Source organism: Vicia villosa, linkage group LG2 (assembly GCF_029867415.1).
Source record: "Vicia villosa cultivar HV-30 ecotype Madison, WI linkage group LG2, Vvil1.0, whole genome shotgun sequence".
NCBI lineage: Eukaryota > Viridiplantae > Streptophyta > Magnoliopsida > Fabales > Fabaceae > Vicia > Vicia villosa.
The window spans coordinates 230,089,114-230,115,891 of record NC_081181.1 but is presented as its reverse complement, the minus strand read 5'-3'; the positions used below and the strand labels follow the sequence as shown (position 1 = coordinate 230,115,891).

Below are 26,778 nucleotides of genomic sequence, written 5' to 3'. Positions count from 1 at the left end.
TTTAGTGTCATGAAAGATAAATAGCATGAAAAGAAATTAAAGACAATAACTTAGGGTTTAAAAACGGTTTGGTAAAACTGTGTCAAGATTAGTTTTCATTAGCTTGCTTTTGTATATACTCTCATGATCATGTATATGAACATATCAATGATTAATACAATCACGTATCCTCTCGATACCGTTTATCTCTAAAACAGTATCGTGATTGTTATTATATTAACCGTTAGATGATCTCTCATGCCGACAATTGACATAATAACCTTTAAAGTTTGATACAAGTGATTATCAACTCACAAATCTATCTCTAGAGTTTGATTATTGATAGATGAATACCCTTTAGGTCAAGATTTGAAACATATCTCTCAATAGTGTATCAAAACAACATATAAACATGAACACAAAGATATTCACCTTATATTAATCACCAACAAGGTTCATATACAAAAAATCAAGCTAAATACATACTATACAAGCTAACTACCTCTAATCTTGACACATGAGAAGTTTAGCTATCCATAGCTTCAACAACAAACATCAACACAAGATCTCCTAGCATAGAAATCAAAAGATGATGAAGAAAAATGCTTGAGAAATCTTGAATGATTATGAGTTTTTCTCTCTTCTTCTCTTGCCCTAGAGTGTGTGGTTGGTAAGAATGAAAAACAAGATAAGATCCCCCCTCAAAATATCTCTAAGTGCCTAAAAGTAGCCACTTGAAAAAGTACCTCCGCTTAGCGCACAGACGGCCGCTAAGCGGAGCACCCAAAATATCTGCTTCCACGCTGGAGGCCGCTAAGCGGGCTGAGGCCGCTAAGCGGACCTTGCTGAAAACAATTTTTCCTTTCGCCTCTGGAAAGCGCGCTTACACGCCGTTGAGCGGCCCTTGCTGCACACAACTTCTTCCTTTGGCCTCCAAACTTGCTCCAAAATGCCTCTTTACCTCCTAATACTTCCCACAATGCATAAAACCTACAAAAACATAAGAAAAGCTTATAAATACTATATTTATTACTAAACTCGATTTTATTTATTTACACGATTACGAACCGTAATTACATTGAAAAGAATTGAGAAAAGTTATCAAAATACCACAAAAGTTATCAACAATTATCCATATTTTGGATTCTAACAGGCATTCGGATGAAACTGGGACGGAGTCAAAGCAAGACCGGCCAGCAGAGAGATTTGGAAGCTAGAGAAAGGCAGGCGAAACCCGAGCTCCCTGAAAACATACTCGTACATGGCGAAGCTATCCCCATGGAAGTGAGAACAGATCCGCTCGTCGGCCATCGGGCACACCACCTGAAAGTTCAACTCGTCGCTTGGCCCCCGGTCCTCGACCTCTCGAAAAGCTCTGACCAATGATTCAGTATATCGGGACACCTCGAGCTTAGGTTCCTCGGCCACCCAATCAAGATCAACCTCGCAATCATACTCGAAGAGCGGGGTCAAAGGGACGTCTTCGTCAACCTCGAAAGGACCTTCCTGTTCGTCATCCTCCTCTATCACGGGGAGATGTGAGCTCTCAATCTCCGCCTCCTCAACTTCCGAGCTTCTCGCAGTCGTATCTTTAGAGGTGTCCCACGAACTGGATCCGAAGCTGGACCCTGAACCAGATTCACCTGCATGCAGAAGGAAAAAATGAATTCGATCGATCATCAAATCCACCCTTCCACCGCAACACAAGTGAAAGGGTGGAACGGCGAGCAGTGAAGCCCCCGACCAAACCCCCTTCGAGGATGTTCGTGGTCACCGGCCGAGGACTCACCCCAATAAAACTTGGCATAAACTAAACAAACATAAACACCCGGGCCCCACGCGACAGGCTCGTCAAGATCCTTGAACATACCGACCATGTTAGTGAATAAACTGATGAGCAACATGGATACGCCGACCCAATCTATGAGTTTGACGGGCCAAATTACGAGGTTGCCGGGCGTTAACAAGAAAAATCAACTACACTATTAACCGCCCCCGGGCATCGCTTGAATAACCCGAGGAGACGGTTATGGCGTTTTAGTTTTCCTGCCGACTTAGATGGTAAAAACAGCGGAAACGCGCCTCAAAATCCTCTGTAAAGCAAAAGAAAGACATTTGGAATCAAGAGACAAACTTCAAACGCACCTGATCCTGACATGATTTCAACAGATTTGAACGCGGTTCTTCAAAGGGGCGTTGATGAGTGTTGGGATCTGGAAATGCGATCTAAGACACCGAGCACGTGAGCGGGGAATAAAAAACCCCAAATGAGAAAGTTTGACCCTTTTTATAGAGAAAATGCCCGGAATGCGAAACGTCACGTCGGCTGACACAGCTTTCCCTAGGCGCCGCCATCTACCCCTAGGCAATCATTACTCCATGCCACGTCAGCGAGTGTTGTTCACGCGCGCTCTCCCGCCTTCCACCACGAACGGCTCTGCCCGAACGCCACCAACAGACGAGGACCAACAGCACGTTAGCCGGGCTGCAGTAGAACTCGAAGCTCCTTCCTCGAAACTCTGACTTGGGGGGCTCCTGTTCTGGACTGGGCCAAGACTCGGCCCAATCTAGTTTCGGCCCACTTATTCTTGGGGGCCCAAACTATTCCATAGCTCCCGAAGGGCAAAGAATGCTCGTCCATACTTCGCTCGGCACAATGCTCCCCGCGAACTGCCTGGCGTTTGGGACGGATGCTCCCCGCGAGCATCCCCTCGTCGAGGACCCTGCTCCTCGTAGGGCTCCTTCATATCCGACCCCCCAAATAATGCGGGATCCACGTGGTCCCTAAAAGACCGCGTCTCCTTTAAACTTCGGAGCGGTTAACCAGGACAGAGGGCACTCACGCACCTCCGATATTTCCGTCCAGGAAACCTGGCAGTCTCCTAGTTGGGCTTGGGAGTCCAACCCAGTAGCGAGATCATGGCCCAGCGCTGGGGGCTATAAATACCCTCTTTCATCAGGTATTCACTTCTTTCTAACCTTTAGTTGGTACTTGCTCTCCTTTGCTCATCTTCTCACTTTGGCATCGGAGTACCTTGCAGGTACACCCCCCTTCATAACACGAAGACCCAAGTTCCGAGCAGGTCTTGACGATCCTTCTGATCAGGTACGATCAAAATATATATATATATATATATATATATATATATATATATATATATATATATATATATATATATATATATATATATATATATATATATATATATATGGTTCGTTAAAGTACATCAATTTATTTTTATTTTTATGAAAATGTGTTTTAGTAAGTTTTAAATACATAAATGATTAAATGCGCCATAAAATGCATGTTGTTAAAATAGACCTTCATAAAATCAAGCGGTAGCAAAAAATTCTACATTTAAATTTGAAAAAATATAAGTTAGTAGAATGATCTATGGAATGCACACCCGATAAGTAATATACAATGAATCCGTCTATTTAAAAATATTATGTATTAGATATTTCTTACATTAAATAACTTTAAAATATTTTAAAATAAAACATTCGAACCTAGAGATATTCACATAATGACTATGCTTGTTATTCACATAATGGCTATGCTGCTTAACCACCGGACTAATTTGATCTTGTGAAATATTTAATTACATTTAAATTTAAATTGATAAATACATACAAAAATGTTTCAATATGTTTGAATATCTTTTATAATTTGATTAAATTTTTAAAAATTTTCAACAAATTATATTTAAGCACATTTTAATTTTCAAAAACAATTATTTTTTAATTTAATTTAATATTCAATTTTATATAATTTTTAATATATATTTAAAATAAAATATTTTAATATTTTATTATTAAAATAATAAATTTTAAAATATACTTATTTTAAAATATTTAAAAAATAATTAAGAACGCAGAGGAATGGAAATGGGAAACAAAAGCAATTCAAAAGATAAAATAATTTATCAAATACTTAAAAGAATACCCAATACAAATACAAGTTTAAATATAATAAATAGACTAAAAATTAAAAAGGTTAATTTATTTAATATAAAAATTAAGAAATATGTCAAAAATATATTTGCATCTCTCATGATTATTTATTTATTTATTTTGAAATGTCAATCTAAACAAAGTCACAAACACCTCATTCCCCAATTTATAACTATAAAGATCCAACCTATTCAACATTATTAAAGATAAGAATTCTTACACAAATATTATATATAATTACATAAGAGACTCTTCTTATTCGAGAAAAAAAAAGATTAAATCATAATAGATAGTATAATTAAGAAGTGTATATGGTGTTATAACAAGGCATGTGATTTCTCTACTATGGAGATTGCCCAATGGTCTCAGTTTGAAGTGGAGAAGAAGAAGCACATCACTTCTTGCAGCAAGAGCCTGGTGGCGGAGTGCAACACACACCAAACACATATCACCTTAATTATTAACTGCACAGTAAAATAAACTTCATGTGTTAGTTAATTATCTTAGAAAAAAATCATATAATGAGGCCATGATCAATTTAATGTTTCAAAATGGGACCCTGGGTGCTTTACTGCTACTAAATCCCGTGCAGCATCTCATGGTAAAGTTGGAGAAAGAGCCATGGCAAAGATGAAAATTGTCACCAAAGAATTTGTTGCCATTGCTACTGTTGCAAAAACAATAATAGCATAGTATAGTATAATAGGGAACACAATAAGATGACAAGAAGAACAATAAAGATTGTTTATAATTGCTATTATTTTTTTCTCTCTTTTAATCAAGATTACAAGTGTTACAAGAATAACAAATAACCCTCTCATCCTAAATTAAAATTTCCAGTCTGCAATGATGAGAGACTAGTATGCTATTTATAATAAACCTAACAAGCTTCGACCTCATGCATATTCTCTGTCGAACCAGAAGCTACCCTTCGACCAAATAGAGTTCGATCCAATTCTCACAAATCTCCATCTTGGAACAAACTCTAATATCAAATAACAAATTAGCTTTCGTCATGCAACTTTATCAACCGCATACAGTGGAAAAACTTCTAGGATAGAAAAATTGGCAGAGAAGCATAAATGTACAACTTCACAACTTTCTCTTTCATGGATTCTTCATCAAGGAGACTTTGTGGTACCCATACCTGGTTAGTTGTTTTCCATTTTGCACACGGATAAACAAACACCTATCATGTCATTTATTGGCGTTGATCATTTTTGGAACCTATCATGTGAATTGTAGGGACAACGAAGACAAAGAATGTTGATGATAATGTAGGTTCGTTTGAAGTGAAGTTGAGCAAGGAGGAGTTGAAGGAGATTACAGATGCATTACCAATATCTGAGGTGGTAGGGTATAGAATTGCTGATATTTTTGTTAAATGCTCATGGAAGTTTGCTAATACTCCACCAAAAGCATAGATACTTTTTGTTAAATCTATTGTCACTTTTTTGTTTTTCATCATAGGCCCTGTTAGGGAATGGTGAGACATAATTACCGAGTGGACACCATGGATGTCATTATGACTTGGGACTTTTAATGAGGTGCACCAACCATTAGGCTCTATTTGGGAAGACAACTTTTCGAGCTTATAGCTTATGTCTTATGTCTTATAAGCTCATATGATAATTTAGATCCGTTTGGTAACGGTCTTTTCATCACGAGCTTATAGCTTATTTTACTAGCTTATAGCTTATTTTCCAGACGCTATTTCAAATAGCGTTTTAGCTTATGTCTTATAGCTTATTACTTTTTCTTCCTTTTTTATCCTTATTATTTCAATTAAAATCCATTTTTAACCTTTATAATTTATTTTAATTTAAAATAAAATAATTATATATTAAATATCTTTTGTGTCATTTTACATTTATAAGTTAATTGAACCGCTAATTTTACCAAACACTTCAATGAGCTTATAAGCTATCAGTCTCAATCATCCGCTATAAGCTATAAGTCATCAGTCATCAGCCATCAGTCATAAGCTATAAGCTACCAGCTAACTTATCAGTCAACCGCTATTTTTACCAAACAGACCCTTAGTCAATACTATAGGCACTTTCATGAATCTCTTTATTGCACTATTGCCAAGGTTCTCGTAGTCTTCTCTAATTTGTTTCAAAATCTCCCTTTAGTATGTTTGCCATCTTTATTGTTGTTTCTATATTTTCAATTTTCCCTCAGTTCCCATGTATGGTGGCCCCCATTTCTTGGAAGGTAGCGCTAAAGTGAAAGATAAATAGAGTTTCTCTTTTCAAACTCAACCTTTCTCTTTGTGTGAACAAGTATAATGCACAACTAGAATGTCGCGGGTGCTTTAGGTTTAATATGTTATATGTTTTTAAAATGTATATATACAGTTTGTGTAATATATAAATGTGTAAATGAATATATCATATTAGTATTAATAATAAGTAATTTAATTAGTAAATACATCTCATCACTTAATTAGTCTTAAATTTGTTTTCTAATTATTTTTTTTGGGTAAAATATTATTCATCACTCTATCAAATCAACTATTTAATTTTTGGCTTATTACGATTTTAATCCTTTTTTTTATTCACGAAATTGATCTCCTATTTAAAATTTAAATAATTTTAGTCTTTTATTTACTATTTAAACAGTTTTGGTCCCCCTCTCATACTTTTGCACTTTCACTTTTTAATCACAAATTACTGGTAAAACATGACAAATTATCGTATATGAATTTATAGTTGTGCCTTTTAGATAAAATATAAGTTAAAAAACAAAAAATTTCATCAATTTTTAATGAAAAAACATGAGAGAAGATTAAAAATGCTTAAATTTAAAATAGAGAATCAAAAGTGTTAAAATTTAAAATAAGAGAACTAATTTCGTGAATCAAACAAAATAAGAAGACCTAGCTGTAATTTAGCCTTAAACCAATGTAGTACAATATTATCCATCACTCTATCCCACCAATTATTTAATTCTCTTATTTAATAAATATTTAATAATTTATATTAAATTTAATGAGTAGTCCAAAATATTTCTTTATACAAACTTTATTTCATTATTGTAAATTGAATTCGACTAAATTTTTAACACTCCTAGTTCAAATAAAATTTAGATGATAATATATATATTTTAAATACAACTTCATTGTTATTACTTGGTAAGCACAAATAATATGTAACATACATCATATAAAATAAAAAATATTATCCATCGTTAGTTGGTCTAGTGGTGATTGGCGCTGGACTTGGTAGCGATGATCACGGTTCGATCCCACGCAAATGCGGTCAGGAGGGAGTTGAATCCACTTGATGCCAGAACTGACCCCTCAGCTACTCTGGCAGAGTCCAGTTATTGCATAGCGTTGTTTTTGCAACCACAAACTATTGGATGCAATGTATGCCCCTTCCCAAGGGTGTGATTAGAAAATTAGAATATATTTGCATGTCTTTTCTTTGGACGGGAAAAAGTAGTATCACAAAGAAGAGCCCTGTTGCGTGGAGTAAGGTATGCTTACCCAAAAACCAACATGTTTTGAATGTGATCGATTTCCAGATATGGAATAAAGCATGCTCAATCAAGTTCCTGTGGAATCTTTGTAGAAAGGGAGATAGTTTGTGAATCCAATGGATCCATACCTATTATATTAAGGGGGCATACATTATGACAGTACCAATCAAAGTATCATGCTCTTGGATTCTGAAAGGTATTTTGAAGCAGAGAACGAGGGTGCAAGAGTTGACGCAGTGGAACGATCTGGTTCAAACAAAAAAATCTCGCGTCAATAAGATTAACTATGGGCTGCTGGACCCTAGGGGTCGTTTGTACTTCATCGGTTTTTGAAATATAAATATATATATTTCTATTTAAAAAAGTATTCAAATCTCATTATTTGCTAAAAATTAATGAACTCATTACTTAAGTTACCCACAATTTATTACAGCATAAATAAAATTTAATTCTAGCATTAATTTAGTTAGGATAAATTTATTAATTAATAGTTAACAGACAAAATAAGTACATTCGCGAGTTTATTATCAAATAAATTTTATTCTCGTTGCAATTTAAAAGTAAATATTTAACAAACAATTAAAATTATATAAATAATTTAAAAGTAAATACAAATAATTTATTTAAATATAAATAAAAATATTAAAACAAAAAATTATTGAGTTGTTATTGAAAAATAAATTGATTGCAAATGTATTATTATGGATACTAACATACTAACTATATTGAAATCTCAATAATCTAACCATCCCTTTTGCAATACTTTACTTGAAAATAATATTAATTTAAAAAATAAACTCAGTTCAAAATTATTTATAATAGATAAATTATATATATATATATATATATATATATATATATAAAGCTTGGAAAAATTGTAAATTAATAAGTTGCAAAACTTGGGTTTTGAACCAAGGTCACAATGGCTACAACACTGTAAGCAAATCACCAAACCATACATGTTTAGTAGTATATAATTGCAAAGGAGTTCTATATATTAATGCTCCATTCTTTTTCAATAATATATATATATATATATATATATATATATATATATATATATATATATATATATATATATATATATATATATATAGAGAGAGAGAGAGAGAGAGAGAGAGAGAGAGAGGGGCATATCATATGAGAATGCCATATTTATATGAGAACATGAGAATGAATCTGAACCATTGAATTTTAAAATTAATGGTAGAGATTATAGGTGAATCTTTTTTTTTTCTCTCTTACATCATTTATTTCAAAATGTAGGAGAGAGAAAAAATAGATTCACCCATAATCTCCACCATTAATTTTAAAATCCAATGGTTCAGATTCATTCTCACGTTCTCATGTAAATATGACATTCTCATATGATATGTCATATATATATATATATATATATATATATATATATATATATATATATATATATATATATATATATATATATATATATATATCATACAATAGAAAAAAGCAAGATGAGTATTTTGGCAAGTTTGCCACTTGGCACTCTCTCATGCTTTCTTCTATTTTAAACTCTCCTATAAATGGCAACTTTCCTTAATTGTATTTTACTTTTAATTTTTTTTTCTTTTCTCTCATTATTTAATAGCATGACCAAATACAATTAACCAAATGCATCGATTTATTGTTTTCTTTCACGCTTCCGACTTTTTACTGTCCAACAATTCTACTTCCTATTCTCAATGCTCCTTTCCTATTCTCAATTTTATTTTCTGTTTTCCCACAATTCATAATTATCAACCATTATTTTCTCATTTCATTCATTATTTTCAATTTCATTCAAAATCAGAATTGATTTTCCATAAATGAACGTTTGATATCATAGTCGAACAAAGTGATGGTGATATTCTCGGTCGCTGGGTGTGATGGGTGAAGGACCTAGCAACCCCAACCATAAGTGCCGAAGGGTATACGACAGAAAAGAGACGACATCTACAAGAGAAGAAGAAAATCAACGACCACAAGAAGGGTTCGAAATGGAAAATCCCCCAATTGAAACCCCAGATAACGACGACGCAAATGAAAGAACATCTGTATCCAACATAGAACAAGCTAACCAATTGGGTAAGAACGTATCTACCATCATTTCTGACCCTGATGTTCTTGATTGCTTCATTTGTTCAGAGTCATTGACAATTCCTATATTCCAAGTCAGTTTCCAATTTTACCCTTTTTTTTCTTCTTAATCTCTGGCTATTTTGTTTATCCTATGAAAGTTTCATTTTTTCTTCTTTGTTATTTGTGCATTAGGATTGTTATTTGTGTATGAATTGTGTGATTTAGATTTAACAAGCTTGAAAATTCAGTTGTGCTTCTGCTTTTTGAAATTTGCAACCATAAAAAGTGATTTTTAGCTTAATAATTTAGGTTAGTAATTCTATTGTGAGTTAAGATGTAGGTGAAGAAGTTTCCTTTTGAAAAGGAATGGAGAAATTGCACATCCATTATAACTCATTTGTTAGAAGTTCTACCTGGTTGATCAGTCCATGACCCAAACTCCTAGCTTTAAGATTTTAGGATAAATTGCTATGGCAGGTTCACTGGTGTGATTTTAAAAAAGCTCATTGGATATGGGAATGTACCCATGAAATTATTTGTGTTGCTTATGAGATTCGACGTAAAAATAAATAAGACAAGGAGGAGTATGAAGGTTCTACTTTGTTTTATGCGTATTCTATGTATTATTGTCACATTACGAGATTTTTTTCTTCTAATAGCGTTTTATATTTGGACAATATGACCTATTTTAGATGGACAAGATATGGTAGACATGAATCACATAGCTCACACAGTAAACAAACAACAGAGTGCATCCATTAGTGAGTTTCAGAATTTTCATGATAGCAATTCAAGTGTTTGGAGGGAGTTGTATATGGATTTCAACGTTTTGTCCAAATGAAGAATTGGCGGTAGGTTTTAAATAATAAAATATTGATTAAGAATACATGTGCCTTTTTGTGTATAGAGGTGTGCACTTTAATGAGTAATCCAGCATCGTGTGGCTCTTTTCTTATATTAAATGTCTTATGTATTTGGCCAGAGGTAGTAGAATGACCCTGGGAAGAAGATCCATTTACGCTAACCGAGGAAGTTATGGAAATGATATTGTTAGAACTCAAAAGTTGTGCGGGAATGGTTGTTGGACCAAGTACATCAGGTAGTTCTTGAACTCATTTGCTCTTTAATTTTATAAAGCTAGAATTTGTGATAGAGTTTGTTGTAGGATTAGATGATAATGTTATTAGCTAATGATGATCTCAATTCAGGAAATTCCATATGATATTGAACATAGGTTGGCTATGTGGATATGTGAATCAGATGAATTACAAGGTTAGCAACCTGGAAATCCGGAGGGGGGCAGCTGTTTGGGACGAAGATTAGGATAAGTTTGAAGATGAAGGTATGCCATATGTTCTTTTTGGTATGCCATGATTTGCTTGAATTTCTTTTGTTAATTACTTTTTCTACTTCCAGGATTTGCCAATGATCTCACTTCTGATACGAAAAGTGCATCTTCAAAGCCAAAACCTTCATTCATTCCTGGAGAGTGAAATTCCTTTGATGTTCATGGTTCGCCTGTGAATGCAAATGGGAGGCAAGAAAATTTCACTAATGTTGATTATATAGTTGAGGAGGAATCTTCTTATGCACACAGTGAAGATGATTTGGCAAGAAGCCCTCGCGATAGCCCATTTGTAAGGGATACAGTGGAGAGTCCTTCAAAAGAATTTTCAACTTCTCCTTTTGCAAAAAGCTCTGAAGCAGATGCAGAAACACACAGGTTGTTTATTCTCTGTTTTTTATATCTCGCAGGTGTTGTGTTGGTTTATGTCTCTTGTCATCTTTTTTTCTTCACTTTTTTCTATTTCTGCAATTCATGGCTTTGAAGGTGGTGCATTTAGTAGTTGCAATATCGTTAATCTATGGTAACAGAATTTTGACGAATCAACCTGGGGTTCATTTGACAGTAATGATGACGTGGACTCGGTGTGGCGTTTTAACCCTAAGGTATTGTGTGCTATACTTATCTTTATATTTATTGATTTTCTCTTAATCTTGGTGTCAACCTAATTAATTGTAGTTATTGAGAGAGAAGTTATATGGAAATTGATCTTAGAAATTTGACACTGAAATTGATGTAAGATACAGTGAAATTTTTCTTTTCCTTATTTTTTCAATGGGTTTTAGCATAACTCCCGATGAAAAGGGTATTCTAATTTCAAAAATCAAGTTGGTTTGATTTTTAGGCACATAAGCCTGCCACATCATAATGCTTACGCTTAAAAGTAATTGAGGTAAAGCTGCTAGAATTTTTATGTTTGATTCTGTAGGGCTCTGACTTGGAGAAGCAGGGAGATTTTTTTCAATATGGTGATTTTGGCTTAAACCCGGTTAGAACAGCAACTACATTTACAGATGGTGCTTCCCAGGCAAAAAGCCCCTTTGTTTTTGACGATTCGGTGCCTAGAAATCCATTTTCCAAGTTTGGAAACTCTCCGAGGTACAGCGAGGCAGGGGATCACTTTGACAGGTCAATGTTCGATTCCTCCTTCAGCATGCATGAAAGGGGATATTCTCCCTAAGCAGAAAGATTTATGAGATTCGATTTCGTTAGCAGCATGGATTTTGGCAACAATTTTGGCAATAACCACTTGAAATTTTCAACATTTGATTCCATTAGTAGCAGCAAGGATTTTGGCTATAATCCCGATAAATTTTCAAGGTTTGATTCCATGAGTAGCAGCAAAGATTTTGGTTTCAATCCTGAGACTCTCACAAGGTTTGATTCCATGAGTAGCAGCAAAGATTTCGGCTTTGGTGGTGATCAGGGACATGCAAGGTTTGACTCAATTAGTAGCAGCAATGACACAGTGCTCCATTCTCTTTTGATGACTCTGATCCATTCGGCTCTTCTGGCCCATTTAAGGTCTCTTCAGAGAATCAATCTCCAAAGAAAGGCTCAAATAAATAGAGTGAATTCTAGCCTACAATCCATGTTTTGCTGGTGTTTTCTTTTGTTGTTTCCATTTCCTTGATTGTTTGTGATAGCTTATTTTTTGTGTATAGCAGAAAACAAATGCTAGACACATATTATTTTAAAGAGAGATTTTCTAATATTTTTTTTGGGAAGGTCAACATGAGGGACGAGTTATTTTATAATTTACAAAAAAAAAATTAGTTAAATTAATTATATATATATATATATATATATATATATATATATATATATATATATATATATATATATATATATTAATAACAATGACATTTTATCTATATAATAATAAATTTACTATAAATAAAATTAATAAAATTTCTAAATTATCAGTATTTTTAAAATATATTTTTTACTTGGAAAATATTTAACCCGTGCCTCGCACGGGTCTAAGTACTAGTATATATATATATATATATATATATATATATATATATATATATATGTGTGTGTGTGTGTGTGTGTGTGTGTGTGTGTGTGTGTGTGTGTGTGTGTGTTTTTTTAATTTTATTAATGTATTACTTAATAATTTATTAAATAAATAATTTATTAATATCTTATTAATCTATTAAAATGTTATTTATAAAATGTATAATTTAAAAATGATTATTTATAAAATGTAATTTTTAAATAATTACTTTATATTTATGTAATTATTTAATAATATATGTTTAATATATATATATATATATATATATATATATATATATATATATATATATATATATATATGTTTAATATATATATATATATATATATATATATATATTAAACATATATATATATATATATATATATATATTTTTTTTTAATTTTATTAATGTATTATTTAATAATTTCTTAACATCTTATTAATCTATTAAAATATTTAATAATTTATATATATTTAATAATTTATTAAATAATACATTAATAAAATTAAACATTTATATATATATTTGATAAATTATTAAATAATACATTAATAAAATTAAACATATATATATATATATATATATATATATATATATATATATATATATATATATATATATATATGAAATTTCTTTACCCACCTACCTATTTTCTTAGTCACCTTTGGTGAAAAATCCAAAATACCCTTACTTCGGAAATACATTTCCGAAACGTTTTTTTTTTCTTCAAAATTTGTCTTATTTCGGAAATGCACTTCCGAAAACACGAAAAAAAAATGTTTTCGGAGATGCATTTCCGAAAACACCCACTTTTTGGGGTTTTAAGAGATGCATTTTCGAAAACACCCCTTTTTAGGAGAGGGGTGTCTTCGGAGATGATATCCGAAATATTCCAAGACCAAATTGGCCTGGGAATGTTTTGGATATACACTTCCGAAAGAATTCAATAATTATTAAAAAATTAAAATCAAGGTGAATCAATACAATTAATAGGTATAAAATGAAGGTGAATCAATAAAATAAAATGAAGGTGAATCAATAAAATCAAGGTGAATTAAAATTTTCTAAACAATTTTAAAGTTAAAAATTATTTTACTAACTTATATAAATCAAAAAAATTTTAATTTCATAATTAAATTTTGAATTATATAGAATTAAATATAAAATTTATTCATTAAATAAAATTAAGACAAAATCTTTTTTTAATTTTTTTAAACTAAATAAAAAATTATAACTCATTTTTAATTATGAATCAGAATAGAAATATATAAATATATAATAATAATTATTAAGTCTGTAAGTGAAATATATAAATATATATTATATAAATATATAATATATAGATATATAATATATAAATATATAATATATAAATATATAATATATAAATATATAATAATTATTATATAAATATATAAATATATAATAATTATTGCAAATTAAACCACTCATTTTTTTAATTTTTTTAATTATTATATAAATATATAAATATATTTATAATTAATATATAATAATTATTATATAAATATATAAATATATAATAATTTTTATAAATATATAATAATTATTATAATTATTATATAAATATATAAATTAAAACACCAATTTTTTTAATTTTTTTTGTAAATATATAATAATTATTATAAATATATAAATAAAAAATTATAACTAATTTTGTAAGTGAAATTATTTTAATTTTTTAATTAAAATTATTTTAAATTTTAAAATATGAATCAGAATAGACTATATATTAATTATTATTCATAACTCATAAATTATATCAAAATATATAAATATTATTATTCATTATATCAAATTTATGATATATGAATTAATTAATATCCTAAAATTAATTTTTGGGATTTTTAGATTTTTTTTTTGTTTTTTCGGAGATGCATCTCCGAATTAATCAAAATCCCAATTTTTGGGATTTTTTCGGAAATGCACTTCCGAAGTCTGGAAAAATTTAGAAAAAAAAAAATTTCGGAAATGCATTTCCGAAGCAGGGGTAAAGTGGGGTTTTCACTGGGGGTGACCCCATAGGGAGGTGGGTAAAGAAAAAACATATATATATATATATATATATATATATATATATATATATATATATATATATATATATATATATATATATATATTATTGAAAAAGAATGGAGCATTAATATATAGAACTTCTTTGCAATTATATACAACTAAACATGCATGGTTTGGTGGTTTGCTTGCAGCGCTGTAGCCCTTGTGACCTGGGTTTGAAACCCAGGTTTTGCCGAGCACAAGCTCCTAACTTGCTATTGCCCGAAACGTGTCGGGGAAGGCTGCCGCGTGTGTTTGGGCCAGAACGCGTTGGGCCAAAGACCAAATAGTGGATTGGGTCTATATATATATATATATATATATATATATATATATATATATATATATATATATATATATATATATATATATATATATATATATATATATATATATATATATATATATATATATATATGCGCACATTAATAGACCCATTCATTTTTATGACGATTTACTTTAGCAATTAACACATTTTTATTTGGACAAAAAATCTATTTTTTTTTAAAACTAAAAATTAAGGGACACAAATGTAATTTAAGCTTTAAATTAATTATATTTTCTTGAAAAATGATGACTGTCAATTCTCTCTTTCTCTTTCTTGTTTCTCTACTCTTGCAACATTTTAGGTTCTCTTGCTCTAATATTGCTTTTGAAGTTCCAAATTATACTTTCTACTCATTGCATCACGTTCTCTACTAAAAAAAGGTATTCTTGTAATGAATTTTTATTTTTATTTTTATTTTTCCTTTTTTAGCATGTGTATATGTAATATGTATAAGTAGTAGTTCTGATATTATTTGGTTTACTTTCTTTCTATTTGATTCAAAAAGTTTATACTTTTTTATTGTTTATAGTATCTTTTAATTGTTTTTGGTATAATTATTTATTTTAAATACTACTTGCTATTCAGATTCGAGCTGAAATTATTATGTCATCTGAAGAAAGAAATAAGGCCATTTATTGGTCTTTGGAGCTTCTTGCAGAGAATAATTTAGTACATGAAAATGATGAAAAATATATATTCTATGACCTTTCAAGAGCCACAACAGGGACCTTTGCCTCAAGATAAATAAACCGATGATTTTGATCTTTATCAAGGAAAGGTATTTAGTAGTGATGACGAGGCTTACAGCTTTTACGGTTGGTTTGCACGAAAAAATGGGTTTTTAATTAGACGTCATCATGTTTAAATATCTATTAAGAATCTGATGATAATCTCTTAGGTATTTATAAAAGGGAGTCTGTTTGTCATCGTGCTGGTAATATTAACCAACATAAAGATAATGAAATGGAAGTTCAAAGGAAATGAAAGTCGTCAAGATGTAATTGTACTGCAAAATAGTTGGTGGCTAAAGCAACAATTGACTCTGAGAAAAAGTGGGTGGTGAAATATTTTAATAATAATCATAACAATAAGTTATTAGATGATAAAGAGGTTCATTTTCTTCCTGCTTATCGAAACATTCCAATTAATGATCAAAACCGCATTCTTTTGTTGTTAAAAGTTGGTTGCTATGTAAGTTTGATAACAAGAGTGCTTGAATTAGAGAATGGAGTAAATGCAGGAAATTTACCATTTTTGAAGAAAGATATTAGAAATTTTATTCAATCTCAAAGTGGTATTGGTAAAGAATGTGATGCTTCAAATGTTCTCAAATTATGTAAAAATTTGAAAGACATAGATGATGCATTTGAATATGAATTTTCAATAGATGAAAATAACAAATTGGAGCATATTATTTGGGCAGTTGGTGATTCAATTCGAGCATATGAAGCGTTTGGAGATGTGATTTTTTTGATACCATCTATCGAATAGATCGTTATGATATGCCACTTGGAATATGGGCCGAGGTCGATAATCATGGAAATTCCATTTTTTTTGGATGCGTTCTATTGCGAGATGAGAAGATTTCTTCTTTTACATGGGCTATAAAGGTATGTTCTTATATATGTGAGGTTATCATTTCTCAATTTCTAAATTTTAGTTTTTAGTAAGTTAATTTATATGTTCTTTATTATTTTCAGAATTTTATTAGTTTTGTCAAAGGAAAATATCAACCAACAATTCTTACAGATCAAAATCTTGCAATGAAAGAAGCTATTGTAATGGAATTACCAAACACAAAACATGCATTTTGCATATGGCATGTCCTGTCAAAGTTATCAACTTGGTTTTCTTTTCCGTTAGGGTCGAGATATAATGATTTTAAATATGAGTTTCATCGACTATACCATTTAGGATGTAAAGATGATTTTGAGAGGGAATGAAAATTGATGGTTGCAAAGTTTGACCTTAGCAAGGATAACTATATTAACTTATTTATTTTCATCGCCAATTTTGGGCACTTGCTTATTTGAAGGGATTCTTTTTTGATGGAATAACAACAAATGGACGTTCAGAATCTATAAATTCATATATAAAAAGATTCTTGGGTGCCACAGATTTTATAAATCAAGTTAGTTCATTTTAATTGAGTAAATCCATTTTTCTCAAATATCTTTTTTATCTATTGGTTTTAATTTAGTCCCAATTAATATGTTTTTGTGTAGGTTGGAGTTGCTGTCAAAATTAGAAATCAAGCCAAAGAAGAAGCAAGAATGCGCCAAAAGTACCATAATCCTCATATTAGAATATGTTTTCCTATTGAGGAACATGCTGCATCTATACTCACACCTTATGCTTTTAGGTTACTCCAACAAGAGATTAAGTTATCTACAAAATATGCAGCAACCGAAATTAACAACAACACATACAATGTGAGGCATCACACCACAACTGAAGGAGGTCGTTTTGTAAGTTGATTAGAAAACAATGAATTAGTCCATTATTTTTGCAAGGAATTTGAGTTTTCTGGAATATTATGCAGACATGCTATTTGAGTGCTTGTGATAAAAAATTATTTTTGCCTCCCTTCAAAGTATCTTGCTCTTCGTTGGAGACAAGAAAGTTCATTGGTCCTAAAATCTAATCATATTCTTAACTGTAATGGCAACTCTAGTGTTAAGTTTCAGTCAATAATTCGTTGTCTAGAAGTTGAATCCTTATAGTAGATCGCACGAATGCGAGAGGTACATAATTCTGTTTATGAATCCGGAGTTTGTGTTTCGGCTGACAACATTATACATGAAGAGAAGTGATTCCTGGGTAATAGGTTCTATTTCTCAAGACCACACTTTCGTTACCACCAATCTGTGCCAAGATCATCGTAAACTAAGCTATGATCTTATATGCCATGAAATCTGGCAAGAAATCTTACCTCCCATATTGTTACAACATACAATTATAATCCCTCGTACATAAAGGTGTGGTTAGAAAAGACAAAGGCGATTGAACTTGTAAACAGAAACTGGGAGGATTCATACAAATAACTTTCGTGCTTCTTGGTTGCGCTTCACACTTATACTCCCTACATTGTTTCTGTTATGGAGACATTGCCAACGTATGCCCCAAACAGAACTTGTGTCCATGGAAATAGTATATTCCATCAGTTGTTATGAGAATTTCAACCTTGCATTAGAGGATTTGCATTCTGCAAACTAATTATTCAAATAGATGGAACTTGGTTGTACGAGAAATATAAAAGAACGCTATTGATGGCAGTCACACAAGATGGACAAACTGCCGGTGGTTGGAGTTTCTTTCTTTAGAATTTTCGAACACATTTTGCTCCCCAACTTGGTAGGATTTCTATTCAATTTCCAAAAGGAATGCTTTTATTGAGAGTGCATACAAGAATCCGGCTAACGGTTGGCACGACCCCACTCATGCGCATGTCTACTGCATTAGACATATTGCATAAAATTTCATGCGGGATATCAAAGACAAGATTCTTCGAAAAACTCTTGTGAACGCGGGTATGCATTAACTCAACCATCATTCCAACACTATCGTCGCGAGATTAGATTGTCAAATCTGGATGCGGGCAGGTGGATTGATAATCTTGCCAAAGAAAAATGGTAGAGGACATATGACAATGGACAATGATGGGGCCACTTGACAACAAATATTGTGGAATTGATGAAAGGTGTTTTCAAAGGAATAAAAAACATTCTCATAACCTCTTTGGTCTGATCAACCTATTTTAGGATGGCTTCGTTGTTCGCGAAAAAAGGTGAAAGGTGGAGTGCAGTGTTACAATAAGGGCAATTGTTCAGTGAAAGCTTCATAAAATTTATGAAGGAACAAACTGCCAAAGCCAACACCCATCACTACAAAAAAAAAAAAAAGGGGAACTACGGCGGTTTAATTAAGACGGTCTTAGAAAACCGCCACTATCTACATAGATTACGACGGTTTTGGTAAACGCTTTTTGTTTGATGCCTTTTTTTGTTAGGTTTTAAGTGTCTTTCCTTTCTACTATACATTTTGATCTTGCTTTCTTTTGTTTAACCTTGTTCTATTTTGCCTTAGTTGTTTCTAATCTGAATAGTATTTGATTTTTTTAATATTTATGATTCAATTTAACCCCTTAAATATTTTAAAATTTTTGTTGTGTTTGTGTTTGTGTGGGAATATTCTCTGGTCTTTGTGTTTGGGTAGTACTTCATAGGTGTATAAAATTATTGTTGTGTTTGTGCTTGTGTGAGAATAGTCTCTGATCTTTGTGATTAGAGAGTACTTCATTGGTGTAATTTAGTTTAATTGATTTTTTACGGTTGCAGAAAATGATTCTAAGAAGGCATGTTAATGATTCTAAATCTACTACTTTTAGTATTTGTTTGATGTACATTTGTATGTTATAAAGTACATCTATCAGGGTGTTCAATGTTCGGTTTACTCTGTCTTCGGAGTTTGGTTTACTTTATCTACTCCAAGTTCAAGGACCTCTGCATTATCTATGTCAATACATTAAGATTAATGACAATGCTTCAAATTTCATTAGTTGTCTTAATGTGTATTCAAGCTAACACAATCTCAGTTCCGAATCCGAAAGCATTTCAGATTAAGTAGGAGATGGTATTAATTGAAGTGTTTTTCTTATGCATTTTATCAAGTGTTTTTGTATGGTTACTTTTATATAATTTTGTGTTTATGTTTTTATTAATTTGTTTATAGGGAAATCACAATTGGTTAAAAAAATGGTGGTACTTTTTGTGTGAGAGATAAAAAGTATCCAACTGAGTTAAGGACTAACAGAGCTATTGAAGTTGGATATTTAAAGGCTACAAAAATATTAAGAGATTTATAAGGAAAATTCCCATGTTGGAATGAAAAAAGCTTTTGTTTTCTACAAAGGAGGAGCACCTAGAGGAAAGAAAACATATCATGCATGAATATAAAAATGGAGGTATGTTCTCTTTTCACAATCTCCTAAAACCGTAAAAGTAAATTCTCTATTCCTAAAGTGTTTCTTTGTTTTCTTTTATTTCATTCTCATGATTATGTGACATAGTTCCAAATAAAGGTCTTCAACTTTCATGGTTTAAAATTATGGCTGTGGACTGCTATTTTAAATCATGGAGACCAAAATCTAAGCTCCAATTTTACTAAATATGATTCATTGATTATTCATATTTCCATAATAATCCATACAAAAGAAAGATAAATGATTAGTTACGCGTTTAATGTTATTTTAAGCTATTTACTAAATTTGATGCTTTGTTAACTCATTTTTGCTTAACAGAAAAACAATAGGCTTCTTCCGTATATGTAATAAGTGAAACATAGATAATATAATAAACTTTAAGCATTGATTTATTTTTTGTTGCAGGAATGAATGTTGCTGTAATATTTCAAAAAGAGATGGACAAATTGTAAAGCTTAAATACTTCAAATGGAGTAGGTATCAAGGGATAATTAATCTAGGGTTAATACTACTTTACTCCCTGCCATATAGGCGAGATTCGGTTTACCCCCTCTAAAAAAAAACTTATTGGACAAAACTTGCAAAATAAAGATTCCATCAAATTTGACCCTGATCATTTTTTTTGACCAAGATTCTTAGAATCTTGCCTACTTGGCATTTTTGGTAGTGCTGACTGTACAGCACATAAGCAATGTGGCACAGTCAGCACTGCCTAGGGATGTCCATTGCATCTGTTAATGGGGATCCCTGTGGGGACTATCTGTGCAGAGATCCGAAGTTGGAGATTTTTTTCCCCGTGGGGATGAGGATGGAGGGAAAAGTTCCCCCGATAACACTTTGGGGCGGGGATTGGGAAAGTATCCTCCGTCCCCGTGGATTCCCCGACTCCGAAGATATATGTTAATTTATATATTTTATATATTATATAATTATATAATTTTACAATGTATTAGAAAATGAAAAGTCATTAGAAGTTATAGATTTGTCACACATAATCAACCACTTGCGCTGGACGACATCGGTATTGTGGTAGTAAATTAGTGGATGCACGGTAGTAAGAAGTTATGTTACTATTTATTTATTTTTACATAAAAAATATTAGCAACATCAAGTTCTTTTGCTTTTTTTATTTATTATTGATGCAAGATGTATTTTGATTTTTTTTATAAAATAAAGATGCAAATATATGCGTTTTAAAAAATACGGGAAAAAAAAAACAAAATAGTAGTGTCATAGTTTTGATCAAAAAGTGTAGAAATTTTTTTGAAATTCGATCTCCGTGGATATCCGTGGAGATCTCTGGGGATGGGGATGGAGGGAAATATTCTCCCGTGGCGGGGATTGGGGATGGGGATGGGGACTAAATTTAGAGGCGGGGCGGGGAGTGGAGAAGCATCCTCCAAACAATATCTGCCACGTTGACATCCCTAGCACTGCCACGTAGAATTTTATTTTTTTTAAAATTTTTTATTGATTTTTTTTAATTTTTTTTGTTGATTTTTTTTTAATTTTTTTTATTATTTTTAAAAAAAAAATATTTGACAATACCTGCGGATTTACATACGAATTTGACAATACCCGCGGATTTACCTACGGATTTAAAAATACCTGCGGATTCACCTACGGATTTGACAATACCTGCGGATTTACCTACAAATTTGACAATACCTGGGGATTTACCTTTAAAAATACCTGCGAATTTGACAATACCTGCGGATGTACCTGCGAATTTACCTGCAAATTTGACAATACCTGGGGATTTACCTTTAAAAATACCTGCAAATTTGACAATACCTGCGGATTTACCTGCGAATTTACCTGCGGATTTACCTACGAATTTGACAATACCTGCGGATTTACCTACGGATTTAAAAATACCTGCGGATTTACTTACGAATTTGACAATACCTGCGGATTTACATACGGATTTACTTGCGGATTTACCTACGAATTTAAAATTACCTACGGATTTAAAATTACCTACGGATTTACCTTTAAAAATACATGCGGATTTACCTGCGAATTTGACAATACCTGCGGATTTACCTACGAATTTGACAATACTTGCGAATTTACCTACGGATTTGAAAATACCTGCGAATTTATATATAATAAAAATAAATTTTAGATAATAATTAAAAAAAATTGGAAAAAAATATTAAATTGGAAAAATTGGAAAAAAATTAAAAAAAATAATAAAAAAAAAATCAACAAAAAAATTTAAAAAAATCAATAATTTTTTTTTTAAATTATAAAAAAAAATTAAATTCCACGTGGCAGTGCTGACTGTGCCACATTGCTTATGTGTTGTACAGTCAGCACTACCAAAAATGCCATGTAGGCAAGATTCTAAGAATCTTGGCCAAAAAAATTGATCAGGGTCAAATTTGATGGAATCTTTATTTTGCAAGGTTTGTCCAATAAATTTTTTTTTAGAGGGGGTAAACCGAATCTCGCTTATATGGCAGGGAGATAAAGTAGTATTAACCCATTAATCTATGAACTTACATTCTTGTTGCATAGTATTTTGAAAGACAAGAGACCATATTTTTGTCACACCCTTCAAATTTTGGTTAATGGTATATTTTCTCTATTGATATGTAGATGATACATGTTTGACTATTGATTTGAGTTTAATTTTTTTTAGGAAAATTTGAAAATTGTGGCCGTTATAAGTGCCATAAATTACATTTTAAAAATAGAATAATAGTAAATTTGTGGCGGCTATAACGGTTGTTATTTACAAAACAAAACCGCCATTTATCTTATGTATGTTTTGGCGGTTATTATGAAACCGCCATTTTATTCTTTGCAGCAGCAAAATATACGGCGGTAAATAGAAAATGCCATTTTTTGTAGTGCGTCCTGTTATAGGTTTCGTTCGTTTTAACCGCACTTTCAGTGTCAAAAAAAACAATTGTGAGGGGTTGCCAAGACAAGAGTATCGGGTCCTGTTACCAGATGATTGGTGCAGTTTCGATAAGTTTCAAGCCTTCCGCATGCCTTGCTCCTATGTCATAGCGGCATGTCCATATGCTCATCGAGATTCCTTAACATTGCTATCTCCTATTTACAAGGCTGAAACCTTACTCGATGTATATAATAATGCATTTCCAGTGATAGCAAAAGAGAATTATTGGCCTATGTATGAAGGGGAAGTTGTTTGGCACAATGATAGAATGCGACGGAAGAAAAATGGCCGCCCTAACAACACACATATTAGAATCGAAATGGATGCGGCTAAAAAAATGGAAAGGAAATGTAGTTATGTTGTCAGGTCGAACACAACCGACATAATTGTCTCAATATGGAACAAGCTCCGCAACCTAATAATTGTATGTACTCTTTTTAATATATTTTTAGAAATCAACTGAATTTTATTTATTCCTTAAACATATTTGTTATAACTAAACAAACACAAACATGACTAAAACAACAACACAAACAATTAATAAAATTATTTAAAATGGAAAAATATCTAAGATATCACAACCGTTAAAATAATATCATCTGATCCATCCATCATAGTACAGACATCATTGTCATTTTTACTTCATCCCACCAACGTTTTAGTGCTCCAGTCACAATTGAGGTGGTTGCTCTATGCCTCTGAATTATTCTATTAATTTCACCATCTTCAAACTCCTCGCTTAAACAGCAGATCAAGGACCTCTTAAGATGGTCCATAGAATAGATGTTCCAAAATTTTATTTTAATCGGAGGTTTCACAACAGAGAAACATACATACTCATCCTTTTTGTAAATACTATTAAATGTCATGAAGAAGAAATGAGAGAGAAAGTGAGAAAATGTGTGGATAATGGTGGAGGAATGAAGGTTTTATTTATAGAAAATGTCATAACACATAGGAGTCATCCCATATGGCTCATCTACACAGACATTGCACATAGGAGCCATATGAGGCGGCGTCTTCTTTTTTATGTGCACATAGGCTCCATGAGGGTGGTGTGTGCTAAAAAACACATAGACGCTATGAGGGGTGACGCCTCCTCTTATGCTAGATTTTAAATATGGTTATTTGGGTAAATTTTTTAAAATTAGTTATTTGGATAATTAATTTGAAAATGTTGGTTATTTGAAAAGAAAAAAAAACTACCAAAAGTCTCTTAGTTATTTTCTCTTCAAAACTCCAAGTGTTATTATAGTCATTATGCCAAAAACAAGTGTTAATAGCATTTTTATTTCAATAGCCATTAAAAGCGTTATTAAAGGCTTAACTCACATAGATTAGCTAGATTATAGACTTATAGCTTATCATAACTTTTTAACAACAGAATGTTAGCGCCACAGACCAAAACCTAATGAATCTCAACGTTTAAAAATTATATTTTGTTTTTAATTAAATGTCTCATTAATAGATTTAATATTTATGAAAATATTGAAATTCAAAATATTTTATTATCAATTTTAGTATATGTTTTTCTTACAAAATTTCATATTTGAGATTTTAAATAACTTTTTTATGACATGATAAAATGTTAAAATATTATTAAAATTATAATATTAGTATTTAACTATTAATTCTTTTAAATTAATAAATTTAACAAAAATATAATAAATGTTATGAAATTAACAAAAACAATATAGAGATGAAGTAGAGAAAGTAAGAGAGAAAGTGGTATTCTATTATCTTCTTCAAGAAGTATTATCTACATTGCAAAGTGGACCTTATTTATAGGACATTAGGAAGGTGAAAAATAATAACCTTACTATACCATTTAATAGAGAATATGAAGATGAAAGATTAGAATACATATGGACATCCACAATAATATTTATTCTTAACACTCCCCCTTGGATGTCCATTGAGAATACCTTTGAATATGAATTGCCTTGTTAAAACCCTTACCAGGAAAACTTAGTGGGACAAAACCATGGTAAAGGGAAAAAGAGTGCAAAACATATGTATTTCTCCCCCTCATGCATATATTTATATGTGAGACAATATTCTTTATAGTCGTTGCTTAAAATGTCTTCTTCGAAGTGACTTCATATAGTGTTAATAGTTATGCAGGATATTATGAAGTTGGTGCCATAATTTATTTTATAGATCTCTATGAAATGGTTGTACTATCACATGTAAACAAATAACCTCTTTCTGATCTACCATTGTGAGAATCTGACAAGTAACCTGCTTCTCTAAGATAACGAAGTATATGTTTGACCGCTTTCCAATTTCTTTGTGTAGGTGAATAATTATATCTTACTTATAGATTGACCGCAAATGATATATCATGATGTGTATAATTAGTAAAGTGCATTAGTACTCCAATTGCACTAAGATATGGGACTTCAGGACCAAGCAATTTTCATCCTTTTCTCGAGGCCTGAAAAGATCTTTCTCCACATCTAATGATCTAACAACCATATTGGAGTAGACAACATGTGACATTTGTCCATATAGAATCATTTCAACACTTTTCTATATAACCTTATTGATGTAGAAATATTCTTTTGTCTACATGCTCAATTTGCAAACCTAGACATATTTTGTCTTTTCTAGGTCCTTCATCTCAAACTCTTTACTTAAGCAATTTATAGTTTTTGGAAGCTCTTCAGGAGTTCCAATAATACTTATGTCATCCACATATACAACTATTATAGCAAATACTTTTCCACACCATTTTATGAAAATACAAGGTCAAATTGAGTTATTTGTATATCCATTCTTTAGTAAATATTCACTGTGGTGATTATACCACATGCGTCCAGATTGTTTCAACCCATAGAGAAACTTGTGCAATTTGATGGAGTAGTTTTCTCGAGATCCAAAATTTTGTGCCTCCAGTATATTGAACCTTTCAGGAAGTTTTATGTAAATGTCACGATTAAGTGAACCATATAAATAATATGTCATAACATCCATCATGTTCGAATTAAGCCCTTCATGTGTTACAAGGCTAATTAATTATCAAAAATCGATTGAATCTACTACAGGTGAATATGTTTGATCAAAATCAATCATAGTTCTTTGTGAAAATCATTGAGCAATAAATCAAACTTTATATCATTCTTATTTTTCTTTTTCACAAAAACTCGTTTATATCCAATTAGTTTCACACCTTGAGGTGTTCAGACTACAGGACCAAAAGCGAGTCACTTGTACAGTGAGTTTAATTCTTCTTCAATTGAATATATTTATTTTGGCCAATTCTCACTTAGTCTAAAATCTTTAATAGACTTTGACTCATGATCCTCGTTATCATTGATCACTTTTAGCGTTATATTGTATACAAAGACATTGTCAATATTGACTTTATTTGGTTATATAAATTTCGGTTCCATTCCATTTCATCCATGACATAATTTATCGAGATCTCTTTACTTCATATTTCAAGTACTTGATTTGTTCTTCTGGAACTGAAAAATTAAATTAGGTCAAACCGACTTTCATACCACGCTTCAGGCGCAACAACAACTCATTTGCAATATTATATTATCCAATAGGAGAATCCACTTTGAGTGTAGTATTATCAGCTGATAATTTATTTCATAAACTTTGCAAATGAAAAATATTTTGAAC

The 26,778-nt window shown here is 31.4% G+C and overlaps 1 long non-coding RNA gene and 1 pseudogene across 2 annotated transcripts; both read left to right on the top strand.

The window, feature by feature from the left end:
- The first annotated feature begins 9,690 nt into the window (after positions 1-9,690).
- On the top strand, positions 9,691-12,305 carry LOC131648447 (uncharacterized). Of its 2 annotated transcripts, none has more exons than XR_009298151.1 (4): positions 9,691-10,352; positions 10,484-11,224; positions 11,412-11,451; positions 11,775-12,305. It is a non-coding gene; the product is annotated as an uncharacterized LOC131648447 (long non-coding RNA). The 2 variants fall into 2 exon arrangements; XR_009298152.1 differs by having other exon boundaries at positions 11,377-11,451.
- A 3,648-nt stretch (positions 12,306-15,953) lies between these two features.
- Positions 15,954-17,976, top strand: LOC131648446 (protein FAR1-RELATED SEQUENCE 11-like; annotated as a pseudogene).
- Positions 17,977-26,778: the final 8,802 nt, after the last annotated feature.